Consider the following 27,674-nt stretch of genomic DNA (forward strand, 5'->3'; position numbering starts at 1 on the left):
GGAAGACCTCTTTCTTCAGGACCCATAACCCTGCAAACCAAAGAGATCCTGCTTTCTATAAGCCTCCATCAAGAGAGGATCAAATTTGACATCATAAGATCTGCCCATTATCCAATGGTACTGGATATGCCCTGGTTACAAAAGCACAACCCCTACATCAACTGGGCAGCAGGATCCTTGTTTCTTGGTTCAGAACACTGTATGTCCCACTGTCTATCCCTGGATTCCTCGTCAAGATCCTCTGAAGATACACGAACAGACCAGCAAGGTCCATTCACGGTCTCAAATATCATCCAGGTTCCCAGGGCCTATCAGGATTACACTGATGTGTTCTCGACTGCTATAGTTCAGGCCCTACCCCCTCACAGACCTGAAGACTGCGCTATTGATACTGAACCCTCAGCAGTGATCCCCTTTGGAAGGATGTTCATTCTATCACAGTGGTCTTCAAACTTTTTTGGCCAGGGCCCCCCTGAGCAAAATTTGGGCAGGTCGGGACCCCCCAGAAATGCCAAATGGACAGTATATATTGCGCGCCGTCACCTGCTCCCATCAAAGTCGCTGGGCTCCCTCATCCCACTCCTACCCAGTCGCTGGTCTCTCCCCACCCCATCACACACCCAGGGCTCTCCCCACTCTGCTCCCATCACTATCCCATGGTTCCCGCCCATTGTGCTCCCACCATAGTCCCTCGGTTCCCCCATCCCGTTCCCAACACAGTCTGAGGGCCAGTGGCGGCTGGTAAATCTTTTTTAAGTGGAGGGGCATTAAGGGGAGGTTCGGGGGGGTTTCCTCCTGTGAATTGTTTTTTAAATAATAGGTTAAAATGTTGCATTGTAGAGCATACTTTTAACAAAAAATGGGTAAATAGCCAAACAGTTTGCAATTGTTGCTGGGAGTCCAGGGGGCAGGCATTGATATTTTATTTCTATCGCGCTCGTACACAAGTGTTTCAGAGCATGACAAGGCAAGGGAGGGGAACAGAGGAGAATAAAACAGCGATCTTACTAGGCCCAGTGACATTGAGAACGCGCAAGTGTGAGGGGAAAAGTGCATGGAAGGGGGGAGAAGTGGAAAGTGCGAAGCAGAGGAGAAACAGATAAATAACAATAAATAAATAATAAAGGCAACAAACAGTGGTAGTGCAGCCAGCAATTTGCAAGTGCTACGTTTAAGGCAGCAGACAGGGTAGGTCTGATAAGTGCAGGAAGAAAGATGGTTCTCCTCAAGTTTTAGAGTGGCAGGGCGCTGTTCCAGAGGGAGGCCCCAGCCGAAGACGGAGATCTACCCCCAGCTCGTTTCTTTGATAAACGACTGACCCTGAGGGAGTTGGAGGTAGAGGAGTGAAGAGCTCGAGAGGGGAGGTATTTGCGGAGGAATAGCTGAAGGTATTTTGGACCCAGGCCCCAGAAAGCCTTGTGGACAAGGCAGAGGGTTTTGAATGATAGATGTCCGGTAAAAAGATACCATCCCTGTCCCCTGGGCCCCACTGGTCCTAACACAATGAACATGATTATGTGTATATGCAAGGCGCTGCACATTCATACAGCAATCACTCTATCATTCACATGAGCATCCATCACCATACACTCACTCATAACGCATCCAAACACCTGTTTAAATAAAAACAATGAACATAAACGTACCTTCTGCATTGGCCTGTGTGTGGGTGCTGAAACGGCCTGCTCCAGCTGCTCTGTCCGTATGTGCGAGGAGGCGCAGGAGCTCCCCCTCGGACATACAGACATGCAGTGCCCCAGCCAGCATTTCCAATGAGCTATGCAATGCTGGCGAAGCAAAACGCCACAGCACTTGCATGGCTCAGTGAGCATGTGCGGCTGGGGAACTAAACTGAACTGTCAAAGGGAAACAGTGTTTCCCTTTGACAGTTCAGCCAGCCCAGGAGCACTCCATTAGCTGGATAAAGCAGCTGAGGGAGTGCTCACTGTTTCACTGGGCTGGCTCCTTAGCTCCACCATAATGGGTGAGGGGCCACTGGGTGGGCGCCTCTTGCCATTATGGATGAGCCGCCAGGCTCGGACAGGCCTATAGGGCAATGCCTGTACCAAAAATGTAAAATGCTAGTTTGGGCCAATCAAAATGGGCCACCATTTTGGCCAATGTGGACCATTTTGATGAGTTACTTAACTATGCAGTTAGTAATGTTGACCATTGTTGCTGAATATATCACAATTTACTTACATTTTAACACAAAGCACCCCTTTGGGTACTATTGAAACAGTGGGCTTCATAACTACTCTGGCGGTAGCTGTGCCGGTAAAACCGGCACTGCTGCCACTGGAGTTGCATCCGGGTCTGGCACCCGCGAATGGGCAATTACTAGGTCATGCCGAGTTAGGCGGACATGATAATTGCCCTTTCGAAGGTGCCGGTAGATCCCCATTCCCATTTGAGCCCCATATGGCTCAAATGGGAATGGGGAGCTCGGATGCACCGGCACCGTTAATAACGGTGCTGGTGCATCCGACGAGCTGAGGTCAGACCTGGCGGGGGCTGTCAAGCACCCACGAGCACAACTCTTACTATGGCGGAACGGTAGCAACGGTGCCGGTAGCTTACCAGCACCGTTGTTACTGGTCCGCCATAGTAGTAATGAGGCCCAGTCTGTGACTAAAGAAATGAATATCCATTTACAACTGTGGGCCACTTTTTCATTGTTGCCTGAGACAGTTTCATGCTTCAGCCCGCCCATGTAGGCCACCCCTGCCCATTTCTTCCAATCTAAAAAAAAAAAAAAAAAAAAATCTTTTTTCATGCTGAGCTCTCAGGGCCCCCCTGGGATGCACCCGCGGACCCCTAGGGGGTTGCGACCCACAGTTTGAATACCACTGTTCTATCAGAACCAGAGAAAAGAGCCCTCCGAGAATACTTGGATACCAACCTGGAAATGGCACTATACAACCATCCAAATCCCCGGCGGGAGCTTCGTTGTTTTTGTTCCCAAGAAAGATACCAAGGATCTTAGGCCTTGCCTTGATTATTGTGGTCTTAATGAATGCACCCTCAAGGACCGCTATCCATTGCCCTTGATCTCGGATATCCTGGAAGCGGTGAGAGGAGCTGTAGTGTTCACAAAATTAGATCTCAGAGGTGCCTACCAGCTGATCCGTATAAAGGAGGGTGACGAATGGAAAACAGCCTTTAGAACACCCTTTGGTAATTTTGAATACTTGGTTATGCCCTTCGGACTCGCCAATGCCCCAGCGGTCTTCCAACGTTTTATGGACCGGGTGTTCTCCGATATGATGTTCCTCTTCGTCATAGTTTACCTGGACGATATACTGATATACTCCAAGGACCATCTGACGCATGAAGAACATGTTAAAGCAGTCTTACAGCGTCTACGTGAACATAAGCTCTTGGCTAAACCTGAGAAATACCTTTTCCATGTGTCTACTGTTCACTATCTCGGATTTGTCCTTAGCCCAGAAGGAATTGGAATGGACCGCTCGAAAGTAGACTCCATTCTATCCTGGCCTGTTCCAACTACTGTGGAACAGATTCAATCCTTCCTGGGGCTTGCTAACTTCTACTGAAAATTCATACCTTCCTTTTCGGAGATAGTACAACCGATCATTACATTGTTGAAGAAGGATACTCCCTTTCACTGGACAGCAGTCCAAGATGAGGTGTTTCAACGATTGAAGTCGGAGTTTACACAAGCCCCCATCTTGGCTCAACCTGACATTGATCGACCCTTCCTAGTGGAAACAGATGCCTCCAACTACGCCATAGGGGCAGTCCTAAAACAGGAATTTGATGACAAATTAGAACACCCCATCGCCTATCTTTCACGCACCCTGACTCCTAGCGAAACCCACTATTCTGGAAAAGGAACGATTAGCCATCCGTCAAGCCTTCACAGATTGGCGTCATCTACTCCTGGGAGCGAAACATCCTGTTCAGGTCCGCACGGACCATCAGAATCTTCAAGTTCTGCAATCCTTGGAATGTAGGAACAGTCGTCAAGCCCGTTGGGCCTTCTTCTTTGCCCAGTACCAGTTTCAAATCCATCATGTTCCTGGAACACACAATATAATTGCTGACGCCTAATCCTGACGTCCAGACTACGAAATTCTTGAAGACCGATCCTTCCCAAAGATGTTTCCCCACACAATATTTGTTGCCCAAGCAATCAGTCTCCTGGAAGACATTTGGAATCAAACCCAGTCCTCTGGGATCTGGAAGGAGTTTACTGGGAAGAATCGATGGAATCTCAAAACAAAGGACGGATATTTGTTCAAGGATAATGGTCTGGTCATCCCCATGCAGAGACTGCGACAAAGGATCACAAGCCTGTCATGACACCCTTCATTCAGGACACCGTGGCATCACCAACACTCTCCGTTTAATAAAAAGACAGTTTTGGTGGCCAAAAATGAAAGATGACGTCCAGCATTACATCCAAACCTGTGCAGTCTGCACTCAAAATAAGCTCAAAATAAGCATGTTGACAAGAAACCAGCGGGTCTCCTGCTCCAACCAGCACTGACAACAAGACCTTGGGAATTCATCGCTACGGACTTTATTGTGGAACTACCACCTTCCAGGGGATACACAACTATCATGGTTACCATCGATTTATTCACTCACATGGCTCATTTCACACCTTATATAAACTACCATCCTCCTCTGAACTCGCTGGAATCTTCCTGGAACACATATTCCGACTTCATGGACTACCCTCCAAGATCGTATCTGAAAGAGGACCTCAGTACATATCTCAGTTCTGGAAACACTTATGTCGTATACTAGGAATCCAACGTGCCCTCTCCTCAGGTTATCATCCACAGACCAATGGAGCTACTGAACGCGTGAACCAAACCCTGGAGCAATATCTTCGCTGTTTTGCCACCAAGGTCCAGGACGGTTGGTCACTTCTAATACCCGTGGCTGAATTTGCATACAATAATTCGGACCACTCGGCTGTCAAAACCAGCCCCTTTTTTTGCAGCCAAGGATTCCACCCTTCGGTTCTACCATCCATACTCCCACATCCGACCCCAGTTCCTACAGTTGACTCCTGGATTGAAACCCTCATCAACGTACACAGAGAAGCCAAAGAACACCTCGAAAAGGCCCGAACAAACACCAAGCATTATGCAGATTCCAAAAGAAGACCAGGGCCTTCATATGCAGTGGGTGAAAATGTCTGGCTATCCTCAAAACTACTGCCTCGACACTTACGACCAAATAAGTTGGCTCCCAGGTACTATGGCCCTTTTCCATAAAGGAAATCGTTAACCCAGTGGCCTTCCGACTCAAACTACCAGAATCCTGGAAGAGGATCCACCAAGTTTTTCACACTTCTCTGTTGAAACCATACGTCCAGTCCTCCCGGACTGCTCCAAGATCTACCCCTGTGATTGTCAATGATCAATTAGAATACGAAGTGTCCAGAATATGTGACTTCAGGTACAGACATGGCCAGCTAAAGTATCTGGTCGAGTGGAAAGGGTACCCTCCCAGTGAACGCACCTGGGAACCAGTCTCAAACATAAATGCCCCCAGACTATTCCGAAGGTACCACCTTATACACCCGGGTAAACCCGGAGGAACTGGGTTTCGGAGGAGGCATGCTGTCATGAACCACCGGACGCGTCCCTTCTGGACTTCGTGGTCCCTGACCCATAGGGGACTGAACTCAGCAGTACTCCCAACATGGCCGCTGAACGTGAAACGCTGTTTGCCAGTCTCCGCTTTGTACGCTCTGCGTTCTACAAAGCAGACATGCCCCCGCGGCCCTGCGCATCTCAACGCTACCGCTTGGAGTAGTCAGACGTGTGCTGCCGTAGTTCATACAGCGATTTCCACTGATTCCTGGTCCCCTAATTTTCCTCCTCTTTCATCCTCCCCTTTATGTTCTCACCTTGCATTCCTGGATTTCCTTCGCACTCGCCTTCCGAGTGCGCTCCTCGCCATTTCCTGGACTTTCATCCCGGACATCTGAACGCTCCCTGGAGACGGGACATGAACCGCACACTGGAAACCGAGGACACACGCACAGGGTTATACAAGACCCGAACAGAGCGAAAGAAGACTTCATCGAATAACTAACAAACAATACAGACAGGTGAGAAGGGGGGAAACCTGTGACAACAGCTCAAGAGGAGGAGGAGAGTGAACCTCTACCTGTCCTACTCAGAGGACAGCCTTTAGATGAGAAAATAGAAGGAGTCAATCTCTCTTCTAATTTGACACCTGAACAACAGGAGGAGTGCACATTTCTGTTAAATCAGTTTGCCTCCCTGTTCTCAGTATCACCAGGCTTGACCCCTTGGGGCCAGCATGATATTCTCACTGGTGACTGTTTGCCTATTAAAAGCAGAGGTTACAGGATGTCAGATCATGTAAGAACCCACATAAAGGAGGTCAACAAGATGCTTGATCTCGGGGTAATAGAGCCATCTACAAGTCCATGGTCTAGTCCAGTTGTACTAGTGCCAAAGGCAGGATCCAAGGAGCTGAGATTCTGTGTCGACTATAGAGTTCTTAATGCAGCCACAAAGACTGATGCCCACCCTTTACCTAGGATAGATGAACTGGTGGACAAACCTGGTTCGGCCAAGTACCTCAGTATATTTGATCTCACTTCAGGCTATTGGCAAATAGCACTGACAGACCATGCCAAGGAGAAAACTGTATTCTCAACCCCAGCAGGCCTCTACCAGTTTAAGGTAATGCCTTTCGGACTAAAGAATGCACCTGCTACATTCCAAAAGGATGGTTAATCAAGTTCTGACTTGGATGGAGGACTTCTGCATGGCATACTTGGATGACATTGCAGTGTTCAGCCCTACTTGGAAATAACACGTTGACCACTTAGGATATGTTTTGTAGGCTGTTGAGCAGGCCCATCTGACCATAAAGGCAAGTAAGTGTAAAATTGGTCAGAGCAAAGTGGTCTACCTTGGACATGAGGTAGGAGGAGGTGAAATCATGCCATTGCAAGTACAAGCTGTACAAAACTGGTCCACCCCTACTACTCAAACCCAGGTGAGAGCCTTCCTAGGCCTCACTGATTACTATAGGAACTTCATAGAGAACTATGGGACCATAGCTTCTCCCTTGAATGTAGTCTCATCACCCAAATTTCCTAAGAAGGTCAAGTGGAATGAGGAGCGCACTCAAGTATTTGAAGGCCTAAAGAAAGCCCTTTGTCAAACTCCAGTCCTAAGAGGTCATGACTATAAGCAAACCTTCATTGTGCAGACAGATGCTTCAAATACAGGTATAGGTGCAGTTCTGAGCCAGCTAGATGAGAAAGGTAGGGAGCACCCCATTTGCTTAATCAGCAGGAAGCTGAAGGAACCTGAGACAAGGTGGGCAACCATTGAACATGAGTGCTTTGCTATTGTGTGGTCACTGAAGAAGTTTAGACCATACTTGTATGGATCTACATTTGTGATTCAGACTGACCACCAACCCTTGAGATGGTTGATGCAAATGAAAGTGGAAAACCCTAAACTACTGAGAGGGTCAATCAGCCTGCAAGGGTTTGATTTTTCCATTGAACACAGGTCTGGGTGTCACCACCAAAATGCTGATGGTCTCTCCAGGATGATTGATCGACTGGAGTAAGGAGATTCATCCAGGAGTGGATTAAATCCCCCTGTCCCTTAGTCTGGAGGGGGACGAGTGTTGGGGAGAATTCTCAAGAATGTGCTAATTTCCCTTACCTTTTGAGACCCCCAGCAACTTTGCTGGATTTCTAGGATCTTAATTCCTACCTGTAAAGAGTGAGCCTTTTTTTCACCACTCATGTATTTTGATGTGTGTTTTCCTTTTGGGTTCTTTGGATATGGAGTTTTAAAACAACTCCAAAGGCATCATCTTTTTCCTGTGTGTCACAAAGCACCCTCAGTGCAGTGGCACAGGGGTGTCTTTCAGACTCCCCAAGGTTTAAATACCTTCTCTGGGACGGACTACTGTCTCCCAGAGCATGTAAAGTAAAATTTACTTTACTAGCCTTTTTAAATTTACAGACCCAGCACACACTATCTTCCTAGAGTGCTGGAGGGGTTGCCTAGCATCCCTCCCCCTCCACCCCTCTCCAGGACCCCCCGCCCCGAGTCTAAACACTCATGTAACAGTCAAATGTTACCTTTTCCCACTTGAAATGGCTGGTGGCAGTGGTTTTAAACAAACTACCATGATTTTTCCCGACGGCGAACACCAGAAGCTAAAAATCGGGTCAGCCATGTTTTCCAATATGGCGCCCAAGACCTATCTGTAAAAACAGACTCCAGTCGACTTTTTTGCGCCATTTCTTTTTGGAAAGGTCCTTCTTGCGTTTGTCTCTGTGCACCAAACCAGGTTTGGACCCTTTGTTCGTTGGCCTTTGGCGGTCTTCAGTGCTGAAGGCCTCCTCTTACGCCTGAGTGTCTGGGGTGGACAGGATGTGAGAGAGGTGCCCGAAACTCCCTGTGCTTAGTCTCCTAGGAGACCTGAATGCACTCTAGCGTGATTGGCCGGCTGGCTGTCCGGCAAGGACAGCCACCCTACTGTGTGAGTGACAGCCAGGCTGGAAGGAATGGGGGGAAAACTGTTTAAAAGCAGGACTCTGGGACTTGGAAAGCAGAGTTGACCACTGGAACAAAAGAACCGAAGATGAGCTGAAGGAAGATGACTGCTACAACTCCTGGTCCACTGGTGAAGCCCTGCTGCAGGTCCAAATTGCCTGAAACTCCATCGACAGAGAAGCCCTTCAAAGTTAGCTTCTTCCCTTGAATTTGGTGGGAACAACCAATTCGTAAGCCGCCTGGACACCCTCCCCATACTGGTCGAATTGTCTCCAAAGTGCTGTTGAAAACCGGGCAGTGCAGGAACCTTCTGATGTGCTCGTCCCCACGACTGAAGCTCAGGAACAGCGAGATCTTCAGGAACTGCCAGGAACAACTGCCTCAGCTAAAGCTTTTCTTCACTTACAAGGTATGTGCAAGTGCGGTGCAGAACTCTGTTCAGCCGCAGTGAAATATTGTGAAACTTTCCCAACTTTGAAGGCTAGTCCTTCCCTAAACCAACATAAAACTTTTTGCCTGACCAAATTCTTCAAAGAACCGTGGCAAAGACTTAACCGTTTACTACCAGAAGAACTATGCTATCCTATACAAGACTCTGAACCATTGACTTGGCCCAGGCCTATTGAATTGAATTGCTGGTTGTAGTGAACTGAAACTACTTGCCCTTCCTCTGCAAAGTATTTGTGCTATCTTTCTTTTAACCTTGTTTTTTTACCCCATTTTTAAAGTAACTGAAGTGTCATTTTGCTCCCACTTCAGGGGAGCTGAAGTTCAGAACTGATTGGTTGTGTACTGTAGTGTATTAGATCGTGATATTGAGTGCTCTTACTAGTGGAATGTTTTCCAACTGACTGTGTACATAAATGTATATTCTTTTACCAAGAAACCTTGAGTGTTTGTTTGAATCATTGTGATTGCTAGTCCTTTGTGTAACCTATTGTCCTGCTCACTTTACTCTTGAGATAAGTCTACAGACTTCCATGTTTCCACTTAGAAATGCTAATAAGATAGTCCACTTTCAATAACAAGCCTCACCTGATCAGTCTCTCACTGGAACAGAAGTACTTAATTAGAAGGGGTCAGTGTGTCCACAACGATCCTTGCCACTTACTTCCATCCAGCATTCCTAATACAGCGTTAACACCCGATCCGGAGGGCTGGATCGGATGTTATTGGCCCGGGCCTCGAGTTAGTCGGTCCCGAGCCAATAACACCCAATCCGGGCCCAACGCTATTGGATGGAAACCGGGGTGTTTAAAAAACAAACAAAAAAGTATTTTCATTCAAAGAACGGGACGCATTGTATTTTTTCCCTACACTTCGTTGCTGTAATGTATTTGAAATATTTTAAATAACTGTAAAATTCAAAATTAAAGTAAAATAATTAAAAAAAAAAACTAAAATAAAATAAAACGAACCAGACACACACAGCGTCCTGTTGAATGAATGAAAATACTGTGGCAGGATGGGCGCCATGCATGCGGAAGGCGGGGCTTAATACGGAGCCCCTCTTCCATTTCCATGGCAGCCTGCAAAGCGAGATGGAGAGAAGCTGGTGCCGCCACCACAATCAGGCAAGTGGGGTTAGGATTAGTTAATAAAGGAGGAGAAGGGTGGGGAGGCGAATGCGGGGTGGGGTGGTACGGGGCGGGGGAAGCATCCATCGGGTTCCATGGACCGTGAGCAGAGAATGGAAGTATCAGCCCGCGGTCTGAGGAACCCGATTGGCTGTGCCCCCAGTCCGGGGTGCTAATTAGGCGATATGCCCCGAGGTGGCAGGCCAACCCCTACAGGCAACAGCCCACTGTCCAAGTTAACTGCCAGAGCGCAGAAAGGGCCCCTTAACGAGGGTGGCGGATCATTACCTACAGGATCGGCCCACCACTGAGGGGGCATATCACCATTAGCACTCGTGTAGTTCACCACACAGGTGCTAATGTTTGTTTAAAAAAAAATGTTTTCTTTCTGTGAACGGGACGCTGCGTTACACAAACATGGCGGCCCATTTCCATGGTGGCCAAACAGAGTGAGAATCGGGTATGTGGGGTTTGGGGGGGGGGGTGTACAACAAAAAAAAGCAGTGTCAGTGGGGCGGGGGGTGGCGGGCTAACCAATGTCCCTCAAGCAGAAAGCAGATCTAATAAGTGGGCACTATACATCAAGAACAACCCCTATATAAACGTCTTGCAAATAAATAAATGAATAAAACAAAACAGGGCTCCATTCCTGAGCTTCAACAAAGAAGAGGGGATACCACACAGGATGAATCTGCTCAAGGCTGCAGGGAGCAAGACTGGTTCATAAAAGTGGCAAGTTCCGGTGATCATAGTTCCAATAAATTGGGGAGGATATCGAATGAAGCATGGTTATTTAGGAACCTTGAGTTTGAATAATCTATGATGGAGCCAACCTCATTCTGAAAAGGGAAATCATGGGAGTCCAGGATATAACCTTCCAGGAGCAATGACAAAAATGTCATTTTAGTCATGAAGTGCCAGTGTTGCTGGATTTTTGCAAACAGGTCCCACCTCTTTGGAGTTTCCTCCCCGTTGATACTTTGCTGCTCTCGACAATACTTGAGCATTAACCTCAGGTCCTGGATACCCAATTTCATTTTTTTCTGCATAGGTCTGCCAGGAGATGGACCAAAGGCGTTTCTTAGAAGTGAAAAGAAGTGTACATGGACAACAGAATGTCATGCCTCTTTCTTTAAACTATTAATTTACCTCAGACGTTTAATGCTGGCATGGAGTCCCTGAACAGAACCTCAGGATTATTGAGTGATTCTCAGTATCCTCTTCCTTATCTGAAAGAAGTGGAGTCACTTAAGGATGTCCATTGTTTAGGCCCGTTTCCTGTAAAAAGATGAGTAAACCCAATCGTCCAATCCAGCAACATTGATAAAAAAACAGAATGCTACATAATAGATCTTACCAACAAAAAAAAACTACAGGCCCACATTCTGTACATGCTTTGGTACTCCCCGAACATCAATTTTGTTTCGCCTGAACCTGTTCTCAGCATACTCTTGCTTGGTCTTTTATCATGGCACCTTGACAATTCAAATATTTCAATGTCTGTCACAAGCCACGTTCTCCATTTCCTCAATCCAACTCAGCTTTCAATTTCCTGAACCATTACCACCTTTTAGAGAAAGGAAAGGAGACATTCTGATGTAGCTCAGCGACACATCCTATACTTTTAAAGGTCTGCCAAGAGGCGTTGTAAAGCCGAATTGTTTGCTGGGGCATTCAGCACCACATGCTCCGGTGGGGTGGTGTGAACCTGAGCATCTATTATCATCTCCTCCTTCTTGATGTTTTCTAGAGCATTGAACATGCGGATTATAGCTCCACTTTTGGGGCACGTCAGTGTTTTGTCAGTTATGGAGACAAAGTGAAGGAAGCACACAGAGGGGTGCCAAAAGAATCCCCCTGGAAGATTGGACTCCAAAGACATTTCAATCACAGCAGCCGATTTGGAGGTGTATCATCAGTGTCAGACTTGTTGAACGTTGACGCCACTTTTTCTGCCCCAGGTAAGTGCCTCAACAACTAGCTGTAGCAATCATTAGATCACCCAGTAAGGTCAGGCAACAAGATCCAAGCACTACCGGAATCCATGAAGCAGCTAATTAGGGCTCACTGGCCTCGCCCAGGACAGTTGCAGTATAAGTCTGGGACCCCAAAGGTGTGATGGCAATAAGAATAGGTTGACCATGTCTCCTGGAGCCAACAATTCAATGTGCCAAGTCTAGTTAATGTGCAGGAGTGAGGTGAGGGCATGGCCGGTCTGCAGTTCATTCAGCTTCTCAGGTAGCAAAAGAGGCGGGTGGATTGCATAGATTGTAATGCAGTCTAAAGACCCATGCCCATGGAAACTGCACTGAATCTTCCTTCCGAGCCCGATACGCACCTTCCGGAAGGCCGAGCGAGTCAGGGAGACAATTCATGGTGCCACTTATAAGCTGTTGGCCACTTAAAAGGGTAACACACGCAAACCTGGAGAAAGTGATGGTCCACAGTGCCACTCAGAAGTACAGGGAAATATGAAGACCCAGGCTGGGTCTGCTGGGTCACTCTGCAGCTGACTTGAACCGTGCCACTGGTAGCTCTGACCATGGGTGGCTGCCATCCTGGTGTTTCCCCTCCTCCCCCTGGGCCTCAAATACCACCTGGAATTACAGAACCTGTAGGCCACCTCGGCCTGGCCGCACGGATCAGGCCTTGTGGAGCAGCAGATCAGACCCTACATCCGGCTTGATCCACTATCAGGTCGTGCCCACCGCCTTAAGCACAATTAAAAAAAAAAGTGTATATACAAGTAATGTATTATCACTGCTGCATTGAAAAAGAGAGTTATGACAAGTGGTAAAACGAATAAATTTTAACATGTGAACGTGTATGTTGACCGTACAGTGACAATTGTTTTTATTCCATACTGTTAAACTCTAAACAACCTAAGAAACCAACTATGCAGCATATTCCTTCACAATTACTTCCACTGCACTCGCTGACTGCATGCTCAAACCAACGCCCCCTTAACTGCAATCAAATGTGCCATAACATCCCCTCTTTACATTTTCTGTGTATTTCCTTATTTCCAGCGCTTGCCCAGTGGCTCCATTTAATTAGCGTTTGGTTTCATGTGTGTAAAAGATTCATGTTTTGGAGTGTCTCAGTCATTTGAGCTGTGATAAAGAATAGATGGGCTGGTTTAATTCGGCTGCACCAGTTAGCATGGGTAGGTTTCAAAAGTCTCTGTATTAAACCGAGAAACGAAAACATAAAATCGCATCACAAGGATAACGTATTTTAGGAGGATCACTGGAGAACATTTGCTTGCAGCTGCTTTCAATGGGTGATACCATTTTTTACGAAATCGTTGTAATGATGCACCCTTTCCTAAGCAATAAAGTGAGGGAGGAAGAGAGAGAGACATGGATGAGCTGTAGAAAGCACCTTAGCGGTCTCCCATACACTAGGGTCAATGTATTTCAGCGATTACATTAATGAACATGTGTGCGTCTTTTGAAACATCTAAAACCCACAACAAAGCGACAATTCGGTTAAGAAGTTACATGCAGTTTGATAGCAAAACAAGTAAATTAATTTCTATCATTTGATTGCAAGCAAAGCATTGACCGTAATTTAGTTCGATCGACTGCTTCTCATGCTGCATGTTAGTGTAGGGCAGAGATCTTCAAAATGTGGGGCGGGCCCCCCAGCGGGGGCACAGCCTCATTCCCAGGGTGGTGCGCGTAACTGGAGTAAAGGTAAAGCGGGGCATGGGTGAGCCCTGGGCTGGGGTGGCTCATCCATAATCGGCGAAGGGTGTCAACCCAATGACCCCCTCACCCATTATGGAGGAGCCGAGGAGCCAGCCCAGTGAAACACTGAGCGCTGCCTCAGCTGCTTCCAGATTCCGGATCATGATGCTGGAGCGCTGGGGAGGAAACTTCAGGACCGGGGCAGAAGTTACGTTCATGTTGATCTATTTTTTATTTATAGATGAGTATAGATGTGTGTATGCTTGTGTTGAGTGTGTGTATGCTTGTGTTGAGTGTGTGTATGCTTATGTTGAGTGTGTGTATGCTTATGTTGAGTGTATGCTTGTGTTATGAGTGTGTGTGTATGCTTGCTTGTGTTATGAGTGTGTGTGTGTGTCTGCTTGCGTGTGTTATGCGTGTGTGTATGCTTGCTTGTGTTATGCGTGTGTGTATGCATGCGTGTGTTATGCGTGTGTTATGCGTGTGTGTGTGGGTGTGGTTGATTTTGGCGAGTGGAGTGGGAGGGAGGAAGGAGGGTTGCACAACAATGCATTTTAAAAATTCCTTTGTTGCACAATCCCCCTACACGCCTGCCAAAATCAGCTCTCCTTCTGAGGAGCTGGAGCCCAGGGGACAGGGATGGTATTTTGTTACTGGACATCTATCATAGATATCCAGTCAAAAATACCATGCTTTCCCCTTGGGTCCCCCCAACCCCCAATCACCTTGCATACACACAGGGTAGGTCTGATAAGTGCAGGAAGAAAAAGGGGGAGGGGGCTCTATGGGAGTAGCATGCAGTGATGGCGCGCGATAGTTCATGGCGCAGACGGGCTAAAAAAACGGTGGTGTGGGAGGTTGCCCAGAGCAATTGCCAGTGGTTTAGATTCATTCGAAACCTTCCACCCATCACTTTTGTGGTCAGTTTGTTTCTCCTTGTGAGAGAGGGTATGCCCAGACGTGGGTCCCTTGCTCGCTGCGCCACAGGGAACCAGGCTGCACCTCACTGAGGAGGTCCAACAAGCCGAAACATGTCTGGGGTTGCTTGGTTTTCTGTGCAGAGGGGACCTGGCCTAGCAGTTCGGGCTGGGCTGCTACCTTCGGTGGCGGCAGCTGCTGACTGATTTGCACATGGCTGGTCCCCTTTTGCAATGGCGCAGACGGGCTAAAAAACTGTGGTGTGGAAGGTTGCCCAGAGCAATTGCCAGTGGTTTGGATTCATTCAAAACCTTCCACCCATCACTTTTGTGCTCAGCGCGATAGTTCATAGCCATTTGGACTCGCTGTCCATTTGGCATTTTTACGGGGGGGGCTGCCCAGATGTTGCTCAGGTGGGTCCAGGCCAAAATAGTTTGAAGACCGCTGGTGTAGGGATTGCTATAAATAAAATAAACTATATTTAGCTAGCTTCAGGCCGGACTGTATGGTCCGAGGTGGTCTTTTCTTTGGTTTAAGTTGTATTTTCATGATGCATCTAATTATGGTGGGTGACTCCACAAGTGAAACTCTGACCCACATCCGGGTGCCCGTGACATCAACGTGGAACAGGAATGATGGCCAAGGGGAACCCGGAACTGGTAGAGGATGGGGTGAAAGCGAGGAGGTTGTAGGCACAGGTATTCATTTTTCCTTCATCACCCCCTCAAATATGGGCACAGGTGTAGGTGCAAACCATCATCAATAACTTTATTTTGCCCATAGGGCCATAAAAGTACATCATGGCACATACAAATCAATAACAGAAAGAAATATACATATTAAACATCCCCTCCTTGCTGTTTATTGATATGGTGCCATTCCCCTGTGCCTTGCTTATGTCTCAAGCCGATCACTCTACCCTTGGTCTCTTGTTCGCCCCAGTAATGCAAGCCAGATGTCTCCCCGATTACCACAATGGTTTGGCCTCAGGCTGTCTGTCCCCTGACCTTAGCCCCACGGGGACTATGTTTGCACCTGTGAGCACAGGCCAGCACTGAGTGGTTGCAACAGGTGTGTCCATTAGCCGCTCAGAGTGAGCTCCTACTTTGATTGTGGTATTAACTGGGGGATGACATCTCCTGGAAAAGCCCAGTACACTTCTTCTCATACTTGGCTCCCTAAAGTCAATTTGGACATAGTCATACGCGCTTTCACCAAGGTAGGGCAACCTGGTGCACTTTAAGATTTGTCCCTTTGTCACAAATAAGCAAGTAAGCAGCCCCAGACAGCCCAAATACAATGAGTGCGCTTATTCACAGGTCTCCCTCGGTTCATGGAGGTTAGGTGTAAGTTTGGGGAGCATAGGTAAGTAAATTGACGCTCCCCTAGCATGAACTGTTGCCTTAATTCCGGTTGCAGTGAAATTAATTTGCCCATGATCTGCTCAACTTGTTGACTCTCTCATGGGGGTGTAGGACCAAAGGGCACCTTCAGCCCTAGTTGCAACCCTAAGAGCAGAAAGCTGCAGAGGTAGTTGAGGGGTGTGCTTTTGTGTACCTGTGGCGTGGTTATGCCCCCGTGGGGCTATATTAGCCAGAGGCACTGTATGAGTCGAGGCTCTCCCAGTACTTATTACACTTGCGCAACAGGGACTCATTGCGTCCACAGGAAGCATGTTGCTCTTTTGGCAGGGACCCATCCCCTCCTTCCCCAGATAGCATTGGGTTCATTATATTACATTATCGGGCTACTTTGGAACCTTCTGACTGTTGAAAGTGTGTTGGAATCCCTCCCCATACATTTTGCTACAGATTACGTGTGGTGGGTGCAAATGGTTTTGAAATTGATCAGCAAGGTCTGGCTAGACGTCCAGCTAGAGTGTAATGATGCCATCGTTTCGGGCATAAAGGTTGCGTGTAGGTTTACTGCAGTATCATTTGCATGGGGTTTCTGGAATCCCATGCCCAAATCCGGCAATCTCAGAAATATAGGGCTAACATGGTGTCCCAGAATTGGCGGAGGGCGAGGAGTGTAGGAGAGGCGTACACACTGTAGCCTAGTCATGATTATTTGGAGACTTCGATCCTCTTTAGTGGGCTAGTATTTCAGTATTTTGGGACAGTGAGCTCGTTACAGGACTTCAATGAGTAGCACAACTTTAAGTGGGTGACTATTTAAAAGAAATTGTTTCTATGGGTGCAGGGTGTATGTTTTACTTTTAATTTCTCTGGTAAAGTGCACATAAGGACTAGTTCATGAGCTTTTTTGACCAAACAGGCACTTTAGGTATAAGCAGTCAGAGTTACAACTGCCTACACATGCTTACACATGGAGGGAAACTATAGGCTTGAGGACCTCTCTTGTACTTTTGGGCCAATAAAAGTGATCACACACCATAACCATTTAGATGGCAGTAGCTGGTGCAATATTTAGATCAGGCTTGTACATCTGCATTTTTACTTTGAGCATTCTGTTAACGTTAAGGAAGTTACTAGATGACATGGCTTGCACATACGCTAAATTGCCGGCCATGCTCAAGTTTGGGCGTTCAACAGCTAGCCCACCCATACTTTGCATTTAAACATGTATTGTGTTTCAAGTTTGTGAATCGAATAAGCCACTGTGTGATTGCTTTAGAGCACATTTGGTATAGGATACAATGGGACAGTGAACTCTAAGAGTAGCTCCATGGAAAGGTGCTAATGGGTCCGCAAATTGCCATGGTACAGATCTGATACAAAATTTGGCAAAAAAAAAAAAGTTAGGTTCTTGGCACTGTATGGAACAGGTCCATAGGATTGAGCCTTGTGCAGTTAGTTTTCTTCCCTTCACATAATTTTATCACCCCTGTAAGAGAGAAAGCTGCTTTCGGGAAGTGGATCATTAGCCTATGGTTGCCTGATAAGGCACAGTTGGGCTTTGAACATGCATGTGTTCAGTTGCAGAGGGCTTTCTTGACTAGACAAGTTTTTAATGCAATTCTCAATGTGACTGGTAGCCATTGGTGCACCAGTGCTGGAGTGAGTTATTTGGGGTTTCCCATATGGAATAGGGCTTGCAAGGGTGTTACAGGGGAATATCTTAAGCAAAAAGATGTAGCCACGGCTGGGCAGTTGAGAGTAAACTTAAAATATTGTAGGCTCTGTGTGCGTCCCCTCATTCAATATTATGAGGGGAAGGTGGTACGCAAAATTATATATGGGAGAGATGTAAAGCAGCCTTGGGCAATGGACAGATTAGCTATGTGGTAATCCCTGATCTGGCATAGAGTTTTGAGAATGTCAAATTGTATACCAGTAGTAGCACTGCGGTATGTGCTTGGTCTAAAATTGCTTTTAGCTAGGGCCAATGGTGTCATTTTTTTTTTTTTAGAAGATATTAGTTACGCCTATTCATTCCCCGTTTACACTACTTTCGCCTAGATGTCACACTCAAAGAGAGCTGTTTCTCAATAGATTTGTTGAACGGTGGACTGACTTGTCCTCGGAAGTGGGATTCACATCTACAGATTTGGTGGAAAACCTGATCCGGGTTTAGATTACCCTGCATAGACATGACTAGATTGTTACTCTAGATATATTTCATGCTTACATCTCTGTTTTGAAGATAAATCTTTGGGCATATAGGAACCCTATCTTCTTGTCTTTCCTAATACTCTGGCCTGCACCCATTTCATGAGATTCAGGTTCGACATCACCGCCACCAGATATACTCTTGAGATGGAAAGTAATATCAGTACAAGCTGCTTATTGCAGATTTGGTGGGGCGACTGGAGACCGATGTCATGGACATTTTGAGTCATGTAATTCTTCTTTGTCCTTTTCTGCATGCACAAAGCACTTATTTTAGTACATTTACTTTTAATTGACTATGACATTATAGTGTCTAGACTGTTGACGGGTTATCCCACATCCGTTGGTCTTGCTGTATTGGAGGCATTTGAGGCTCCTTGATTTTTATGAGGAAACGAAATTTGTGGTAGTACATAAAGAGACTTTAAATGGTAAAATGTATGTGAATTTGATGTATTAATCAAATGTTTTTGGTGTGTGTTTTGATTATAAAGGTTTGAATATTTTTTTTAACCATATAAAATAAAGGCAAAAGAAATGCTGCTTTTAAGAAGCCGATTATGACATATATGATAAGGCACCGTTGGGTTTTGAAGATGTATGTGCTCAGTTGCAGAGGGCTTTCTGGGCTAGATTAAGGCAATTCTCTGTGTGACTGGTAGCCATTGGCGCACCCGTGCTGGTGTGATCTGCTCGGATAGATTTATCTCTGAAAGTAAAGAAGCAGCACTGCTTTGCAACATTTCCAATTTGCCAAATATCTTGCCAGGTAGCCCTTTGTAGACGTTGAAATGAAAGCCAAGTGAACTACATGGATTAAAGCATTTTCGTGAGACAATATGTCCCCGAGCACAAGGGGCAACGGTGAAAAGCACTTCCGAAAACAATGATCTGTACAACAACACAAACTTGTTGCCCAATTTGAACCATAGATTCTGAACTGTTAAAAAGAATTATGAAGCCAGTATGCCAATCAAAGGGGTTCAGTCGAAAGGTGAAGAGGGGGGGGGGCTTGTTGAATCTTGCATGAAAGACCTCAGGCTTTGCTCTGTTGAGGACAAGCTGCTTTAATTACATTAATTACTGGACTTGGGAGACTTGGTATAGCACCGGTGGGCAGGAGGCCTAAACATGGTGCGAATGTTTGATAAACCAGAGTCTAATTAGCTTACATGTTGCATGTGATATTGTGCTTCTAAAAGATTTTTCTCGAACAGAACAATGTAGAGGTTAAAGAGGAGTGGGGGAAAGGTTGCTGTTTGGGGCTTTCTGTTGGAGGTGTTGAGAGCAGAAAGATGTGACCCAAGTTTCATCTGCTGTGTACGATTGAATAGGAAGACTCAAGCCAGCACCAGGTTTTACAAAGAAGCTATATGTAAAAGCTGGGCAGCACTGGAGGGGTACATTGTCTATGGTAGTAATCTAAACATAAACCATAGATTACCACCACACTATCACATTCTACCTACAAGAGGCCCAGCCCCTGTCATTCAATGAAACCCAAAGACTTAGCCCGCTGCACCAAAAACCTGAAAAAAGGACCACCTCACACCCCTCTTTCTCAGCCCTCACTACCACATCCGACACAAACCCAGAGTCCTTGGTCCAACTTTACAACGCTTTCATTGCTCTAGATGTTGGCACCCTAGCCTAGCTTAAAAAGCGCAAAGCCAAACAAGCTCTAAAAAAGAATGCCTGGTCCACCCCCGAACCCCTCGACTCCCGCACCAAGAAATGCACTGCCTAAACGGCTTGGAGAAAAGACCCGTCCACAGCTTCCAAAGCCGAGTACACCTCCCAAGCCATAAACTACAAAAGAGCAATTCAAGCTGCCAAAGCCAGCAGCTACAATGCCAGAATAAACAATGCACAATACAACACACACGCTCTCTTCACCATCTTATGCGAACTTGAGTCTCCAGTCTCCCCTCCCTCAGACCTCATCATAGACAGATGACATCTGGTTCACCAAGATACAAGAAGCCCTCACAAAGAAAATCCCCTCCCTCCAGATAAAACCTGTGCCAAACAACTGGCCATTCCTCGACAAAATCCCACCATTCATCTCCAGGCCCACACTCCCCCTACAAGCTGACCAAGCTCCCGATTTGACTTGCGCCCAGTGTCGGAACTCAAAGTCACAAATATAATCGAAGGCCTCAAGCCCTCCCGATGCAAAGGAGATGCATGTCCTGCCCCTATCATCAAAGGCTGCGCTGAGACGCTTACACCAAGCATCACATTCAACATAAACTCTTCCTTCGCAACAGAAACAGTGTCAACTGCCCTGAAAGAAGCTTGGATCCTCCTGCTTCTAAAGAAACCCCCCCCTTGACCCCACCATCCCCACCAACTACTGCCCCATCACCACTGTACCCTTTCATCCCTAAAATCCTCGTCCGCGCAGCATATATCCAGGTCCAACAATACCTCAAGGACAACCACATCATGGGCATCCGCCAATTAGGCTTACGACCAAGGCATGAAACCGAAACCACCCTACTGGAACTGAAAAAACAAAGACAACAAAGACTCAGGAAAACTCGCCCTGCTCCTCATGCTGGACTCATCTGCAGAATTTGACCTCATCAACCACCTGACACTCTGCAATCACCTCACCACAACAGCAAAGCTCTCCCCAGCAGCTACATACTGGATCAGATCGTTTCCAGCAGACAGATCTTGTGTCTTCATGGTCGACCATGCTGCCCCACCGACGTCAGTAACCTGCGGTGTCCCACAAGGATCCTGCATTAACCCAACCCTGTATAACATTTACACTAAACCCCTTATTGATCATCTGGATACCCTCAGCATATCCTACATGTATTATGTCGACGACACCCAAATCCTCCTCTCTCTCTCTCTGGAACCTACCCCTTTGACGCTGCAATCATGAACTTAGTTTATGACATTGTCCAAAACTGGATGGCAACCCACCAGTTATACCCCAACAACGACATACTGAGATCCTCATTGTAGGCTCTCACTGCACCCTCTGCAGCATAGACCCAGCTTAGAAAGCATTTGACATCGACGGCAACTGGATCAAAACATCTTCTGCAGCCAAAATCCTGGGCATCTACCTAGACGACACCCTTGACCTCTCTTGCCAGGTCAATGCCATTGCCTCCTCTACTGCCTACACCACAAAACATCTGAATTCCTGCAAGCCTTTCCTCACCACTACCAACCGACTCACCATAGCCAAAGCCATCACTGGAGTCAAACTGAATTACTGTAACGCTCTCTCCACAGGAACCTCGGAGCGTAATTTGTGCAAGCTGCAAAACACCCAAAACAATGCCCTCCAAGCAGCCCTAGGTTTGTCCAAGCACAACCACATCACAAAAGCCAGGAAAGACACCCACTGGCTCCCGATCCGGGAACTGACTAAATTCAAGACCCTATCCAGCACACAAGTACACCACGAATACTGCCCCGGCCTACCTTTCATGCCGGGTGGAGAAACGCACCCCTGCGCTCTCCAAGGTCCACTAACAGCCACCGCCTCAGAGTGCCCACCTTCTTTGGAAAGACCACAGGAGGACAGAGCTTTCCAGTCATGGCCGTCAAGCTCTGGAACAATCTCCCCATCACCCCCTCAGAAAGGAACCCTCATACTGGACATTCAGAAAAAATGTAAAAACATGTAATTTCGCCTAAAAGCTCCCGAGCTAACAGACTAAGACTTTCAGATACCCGTTTCCCCCACCCTCCCCCTGTTCCTCGAACCAAGACTACCATAACACCCCCTCCTACTCCGTTGTGTTCATCTAAATTATAAAGCCAGTATAGGTCCTGCAATTCTCTATGCATTAGAGGAGGCTCTGCAATCTGCACGTATGATCTGGCTAGATAAGTTAGAGGGCAAATTATAATGCTCCATTTTTAATTTGCCTGAAGGTGTCCCAGTTGAAGGCCTGAGATTAGAATATGTGTTCTGCAGATTCACTCGCTCGAAACACAAGTAGACGTCTAGTAGTGGGAATACACTTCAGCGGAATAAACCACAGCAAGGATATGGACCCACATGTCCATCAATAGGACTTCGAGATCTTAAAGCCCAGGGTTTCACGTTAATGAGGACTCAGGTATACGAGAAACACCAAAATTTGTGTGTGGTCACAACCTCCTCAGACTCAGCACAGGGGAACTGTGACCAGCATATACCGTAGCAAACCTGAATACACGAGAACAGTAGGACACCTTCAGTTCAACCTGTTTTTCCGTCCCCGATGAAGGCCACCCACTTGCCAGCTCTATTGAACGGCTGATAAAATTGGCCGAAACAGTACTGTCGACTACCAATTTTTTTCTCCAGTTTGTACTACCAACACGGTCAACTGTGTACTTAACATACATGTTATTTGTTCACCGAATTCCCTAGTTCTTGTAAGGGATGATAAATGTTTATCTGAATTCAACTCCAGTCATTGTAACTGGACTGAACATCTGTGTATTTGGTACAGTATGCTGTTATTGTATGTGTCCTGCTTTGCAAAACTAATTTGAAAATGATATTTTATGCATTAAAGCTTTGGGGCAAACTGCTGTTTTTGCTCACAATGCAATTAAGAACAATGTTTTTCTTTAGGCAGGGTTAATGTGATGAATGTATGCGAGTTCAGTCACCATGATCACTTTATTATAATCTTGTGCTTTCAGACCCATGCTTCGCCCACTCGTGGAGAACTGGAGTTATCAGGATCACCCGAATGTGCTCCCTTATCCGATTCTGCTGTGACGAGCGCCACGACATCACAAGGGTTTAGGGTGGTGATGCTACTTCAGCACAGGTTTCATGAACAGCTTCAATTAACCGTACAGTCTCATCCCCAGTGAACGCTCAGACAGGAGCAAAGGGATAGCAGCAGCCAGCATCGTTTCCCAAGAGCACTTTTCCTTCCAGTGCCATTATCTCGTCAGTCTATGCAGCGGATGGAGTAGTATTTAAGCGATTCATAGAAACTGAATAACTCTTAAGGTACTATGATACCCTTTGAGCATGTTGAATATGAGAGAGAGGACTAACAAAGTTGCAGCAAACTATTTAATGCAAGGCATTTCCGGCTTGCTTGCTATATTTGTGCCACTGAGTTAGTCTTGTTCACAGTTGTAATCCTGATTTTGGTGCACATTTACTGCTATTTTGAACAATGCATGACAGTGCCAATTGCCCTACTCATCTCACTGGCACATTCAGATAGCAATGTCTTAATGGTCCGATTTCTCTTTTTTTATTTTATTTTAAAGTGTTTTTCAGTTTACAATGAACTTTTACATCATGACAAAATAAAATAAAGTAAAAAGAAAACAAAAAACAATAGATAACCCAATATTCAGAGACATATTTGTCAGGAAAACAAAGCAAGAAGGGTCCCCTATCGTTCTTTTTTTTTTTTTAAATATAAGCTTGTGAGCTGCAAACCAACTTCTTGAAAGCCTGCGAAGCAGAAGAAACGCAGTAGCATCTATCCTCCAACAACAACAGTCCAGATTGAAGCAAGCTACTAATAGTTTATATAAAGGGGCCTTCCATATATACTGATGCTGTTATTTGTTTTAACTGTTGAACTTTCAATACTATTTGTCCTCAATCCAGACACTTGTCCTTGGATTGAAAGCAAGAATACACTTCAACATGCAACATTTCAGCCATCTACAGAATGTGCCCAACTGCTGGATCTGTGGCCAGTATCAAACAGTAAGACCGACACAAGTGATCACAGTTCAAGGGTGTTTATTGAACTTCAATTGGGTTTGAAAAACGCCTATCTAATCCTATATCTAAAGATAGGAGAAAGCTACGACCATCAAAAAGTAATAACGCAGTCCTAGCCAAGACTGTAAAAATAAAAGGGCCTATGATAATAAACCTATTGACAATCCTTACTTCTAAATAAAAATAGTGTGGGAAACAATATTTTGCAAAAGTGTTCAAGAAATGATAAATCTCTTTGCCATTCAAAATCTCCTGATGCAACACGACAAACATTAAAGTTACTTTCGTCTTAGGATTTCACATATGCAATTTCTCAGGTGATTTACTGTTCACCCCGGGTCCCCCTCTGCCGGGATCAGAACCACTTTAACACAAAACCTCCCTTGGGGACAGCCTCCCAGACACCTTGAAACTTGAGGAGAACCATCTCCAGTTCTGGAAGCACCTCAAGACCTTCCTGTTCTCTTCTGCCTTTGCCCCTCCTCTCCCCTGCTGATCTGTCTTCTCTTTCGGCATCATGCTCCTGGCAACCCTTTGTCCTTCGGCCCCAGGTACCTGCTCATCCTCCTGCACTGCCTCTTAAGCCACCACTTGCACTAGGATCTGTATCTGTACCCATACAGGCCCCCATTTTTCTTCTGCACTTATCAGATATACCCCATCTGCCAAATTACATACTTACCTCTGCCTGTATTTATTTTATTTATTCCATTTATTTATTTGTTGCACTTATTATTTATTCTGTTTCTCTCCTTTGTGCCGCACTTTCCACTCCTCCCACTTCCCCCTTTTCCACTTGCGCGTTGATAATGTCACTGGGCCTAGTAAGATGGTTGTTTTTATTCTCCCTTGTTCCCTTCCCTTTGTTTGGTCGCACTCTGAAACTCATGTGTATGAGCGAGGCATAAATAAAATATATCAATTGCTCTCACTCTGCCGGGATATGACCAAATGTATCCAATTTTCCAAACTTTCTCTACTTCATCAAAATCGAACAGCGTGCAGGATTTTGCTCAACACGTTACAGGACCACTTTGATTCACAATTATTCGTTCTCTTCTGGATATAAACATTTGCACTTTTGCCACTTCCCAGCTGGATAACTTACAGAAAGCTTCGATTGAGCACCCACGCAGTGCCGGACCACTCTGTCAAAGGTATTGTAGTTTGCGTCTAAAGTTCAGTCACTCATCAGCAGTTCAACTTTACTTGCATCTCTTATCACACACTTTTCAACATTGTTCGTTCCACTGCTCGCCAAACAGTGCTGCTGCTTGCTTGTATCTGTCTCCCCAACTCACTGGCTGTATTGATTTCACAGACGCTGCTTTGTTCTTGGAGCCAAGGACGGTACTATGGCAGCTGGTGATTCTCCCTGCCTTAATTGACGCAACAGGGCTTCGGGTATCACCAACACACAATGCAGGATTCTTCAGCCTTGTTTCCTGGTCTTATGCTTTCTAATCGTCGAGGCTTCCGGAAAGTAACTGTTCCTTGTCAAAAAGGTCAAGGTAACTTCCTGCCTTGCGATCCCCTTCTGTTTTGCAGTCTTTCTTTTCTCGTTCAACTGCCAACCCGAAACTGCTGTTTTCAGGTGTGCTTTGACTCACTCAGAGTGTGCTCTCGTGCGCCTCCATTTATCTGTGTGGGGAAGCTTAATGGAAGTCAGGTGTGTGTGTGATGGTTAGTAATTGCTTGACTTTGCTCAACCATTGTATTGGGACACATTAAGTATACTGCATGGGTGTTAAACTGTTTTCTGTCATAGCGGGCCGTCCGTGTGAAAGTGTTTGTGTTGTAAATGGGGGTGGGGGGAAAGTTCCTGAATATCCTACCTGGCAGGATGGGGTATACGTGTTACAGGGAAAGGGATACCGCATCTCACCATCCTGTGTCCCACTCCCCAAAGGCCCCTCACCCAGGTGATCCTCCCGCACTGGTCTACCCCCAGGAACTGGATCCAAAAGCAATGGCCATGTCCTGTCCACCTGGATGACAGATCCCCGGGGACTAGTGAGTGAGACACCTTCTGGTTTCTCACACCATCTTCCACATAACGTAGATGCCCAATTTCCTAAAGCACCAGTTACTTTTAAATGTTGTGATATCTGCAGTAATTGAAGATTAGTTTACATATCATATGGTCCTAAAGCCTTGTTTTGGTCACTATTCACAAAAGGGGTTTTTCAGATCTGCCAAATGTATCTCTGCCATATCAAATCCATAACAATGTGCTGCAATTTGGCTATCTTCTCCTGCCAGAGGCTTTCTCTGCTACACTAATCATGTTCCTTTGATCATGGTTATCCGCAACTGCAAATATTCTCTGTATCCACCAGAAATAAATGCTACAATATGCCTATATTTCGTTCCCCATGGATAGGGATGGAACTTGTTACACTGGACATGCGTTAGCTGCTATTAGAACCTTTTCCAAACTGCCATCACCCCATGAGATAAGAGTCCAGCTGGGAGACATTTTCTGAAGGCATGGGTTATCTGACACATGGAAAAGGCATAGAGCGGAATCATTATACAGATTCTTACATTCTCCCTGCTGCTTAAGAAAGGGGTGAAAGACACTCCAGTATCACTCTGATTAATCACTCATGAGCTTATGGCTCTATGTACAAAGATGTTGCGAAATTAAATGGCCTTGGAAACTATTCTAGTTTTTAAAAGGAGATCTCTGCACACTAGATGTGCCACAGTGCTGTATATTTGTCCCACATTACAAAGAAAACCTTACTGACATTACTCATTAGAAAATCTGTAGCTATATTACACAGAGAATACACATATACGATTGTCCTTTTGCTCCTGGATAACCAACCATATTGAGTCATTCCAAGCTCCCATAATTCATGGGATCCTGTAGAATGTTGCTATCCTTTTGGGAATGTATGGTTTATATTTATTAATCAGATGTGTTTCAATTGTATGGGGAAGAACTGTCAATGCTCTGAAAGTCCAAGATCCTGTTGAATAAGGTTATTGAAGAACTGTGTGAGAAGGAACCTTATTATCTGGAGTTAATTGTTCAAAACATGTAAGGGCATGAGGCTATTGGTAATTAGCCTCAAAGAGGAGAATCAGTGGGGGAAAATGCAGACATGTAAATTAATGCCTACCGAATGTTGATGGGTAATTCAATTGCAAGTGAATTTAAAAGAGAAGAGTATGTTGGTTCAAGAAAGACAAGGCCCTTATAATCAGTACTAGGCCTTCTGCAGTTTAGGAAAAGAATACATTTTGAATTACATGCATGTAGTCTGGATAGAGAAGCAAAACTTAGCAAAAAATTATGTTTGTTTGCCAGCTTGAATTCTACTGCTGCAGTAACTACAAAAAGTATATCTTTCAAAAACAAAAGTTACTTCAAACAAATACTGATTGAGGAGTGGGATTTTTAATTGTATTAAGGCTACACATCTGTATTGGTTATCCCCTGTAGACTGGAAAACAACTTTGGGTGTCCGAGTTTGCCTGGCTCCTCATAGAAGGCTGCTGTGTTAGTTAGGGAGATGACAAACCTTCCTTAGTGAAGTCGTAGAACCATCCGTTAGTTACAGTGTAGTCAATCTACTAAGAATGTTATAAAAAAAAAACTGTTGATAAGGGGGCAAGGTAACACTTTTGGATTGCTT

The 27,674-nt window shown here is 45.8% G+C and overlaps 1 protein-coding gene across 4 annotated transcripts in view; it reads right to left on the reverse strand.

The window, feature by feature from the left end:
• Nucleotides 1-27,674, reverse strand: part of EVI5 (ecotropic viral integration site 5) — a 2,339,304-nt gene that overhangs the window by 2,102,266 nt on the left and 209,364 nt on the right. The gene's annotated exons all lie outside the window — the stretch shown is intronic.

The sequence above is a fragment of the Ambystoma mexicanum genome, chromosome 1q, assembly GCF_040938575.1.
Source record: "Ambystoma mexicanum isolate Mex_15411 chromosome 1q, UKY_AmexF1_1, whole genome shotgun sequence".
NCBI classification, from domain to species: domain Eukaryota; kingdom Metazoa; phylum Chordata; class Amphibia; order Caudata; family Ambystomatidae; genus Ambystoma; species Ambystoma mexicanum.